General features: G+C 75.0%; 1 protein-coding gene across 1 annotated transcript in view; it reads right to left on the bottom strand.

The window, feature by feature from the left end:
- The window catches only part of MKNK2 (MAPK interacting serine/threonine kinase 2), a 28,551-nt gene extending 28,428 nt beyond the window's left edge, over window positions 1–123 (bottom strand). The window contains exon 1 of the mRNA XM_034754941.1: window positions 45–123. The gene's annotated coding sequence lies outside the window, so the exon portion shown is untranslated. The remainder of the gene's footprint in view (window positions 1–44) is intronic.
- Between the last annotated feature and the right edge of the window lie 161 nt (window positions 124–284).

The raw sequence follows: 284 nt of genomic DNA, 5'->3' as shown, positions 1-284 counted from the left end.
GCACTCCACTCTCCCCGGGACCCCCCCCCCGGCTCAGTCCTTACCGAGCCCGGGCTCCGCAGTGCTGCCGCCACTGCTGATGGTACACACGGCCCGGGCCGCTGGCGCTGCAAGGGGGAGTTACGGGGCCCGACTGCGGGACGCGCCGCCCTTTATAGCCCTCCCCTCCCCGGCTGCGCTCCAAGGCCGGCCCCGCTCGTCAGCTGATCGGCGCCCTACGTGCCACCCGACCGCAGCTAGTCCGGGCGGCTCAGCCACCCCGGACCGGTCTGGGCCAGCCCCCC

Source organism: Trachemys scripta, chromosome 22, assembly GCF_013100865.1.
Source record: "Trachemys scripta elegans isolate TJP31775 chromosome 22, CAS_Tse_1.0, whole genome shotgun sequence".
NCBI classification, from domain to species: domain Eukaryota; kingdom Metazoa; phylum Chordata; order Testudines; family Emydidae; genus Trachemys; species Trachemys scripta.
Note: the sequence above shows the minus strand (reverse complement) of the source record. Positions and strands in the feature narration are given on the sequence as shown.